Source organism: Numenius arquata, chromosome 14 (assembly GCF_964106895.1).
Source record: "Numenius arquata chromosome 14, bNumArq3.hap1.1, whole genome shotgun sequence".
NCBI classification, from domain to species: Eukaryota; Metazoa; Chordata; class Aves; order Charadriiformes; family Scolopacidae; genus Numenius; species Numenius arquata.
The window spans coordinates 17,312,428-17,312,957 of record NC_133589.1 but is presented as its reverse complement, the minus strand read 5'-3'; positions in this window follow the sequence as shown (position 1 = coordinate 17,312,957).

The following is a 530-nucleotide window of genomic DNA, read 5'->3' as shown; positions in this document are numbered from 1 at the left end:
GGGGGAGGGCAACGAGTTGGCCCCCCCCACACACACACCCCGGAAAAGTGGGTACGGGAGCAAGAGGTGGGGGGTGGGGGGGTGTGTCCCCCCTCACTCAGCTCCTTCCTGGGGGGCACAGCCCGAGCCCCGCGGGCACCCCGGGGGGGGGGGGGTCGGAGGGTTGGCAGGGCTGAAGCATCCTTTGGGGTGGGGGGGCACAGCAGGGGGTTTTGCCAGGGTATATTTTAGGGGGGCGAGGGGGGGGGGGCGCAGCCCATGAAGGTCGGGGGGGGGGGGGGTGGTGGTGGTGGTGGTGGGGTGGGCAGCGCGCTCGCTAGCACCGAGGGAGCAGGCGGGCAGGGGGGTGGCCTGTCCCCATGTCACGCGCGGGGACACCCCCCCCTCCTCCCCCCCCCCCCCCCCCCCCCCCCACCCCTCCCTCCACTGGGGCTCAACCAGCGATAGAAAGAAAAAAAACCAAAAAACCCAAAAAAAAAAAAATAATAGGGATGGGTTGAGGAGGAGGGCGACGGAAGGGGGGGGGGAAT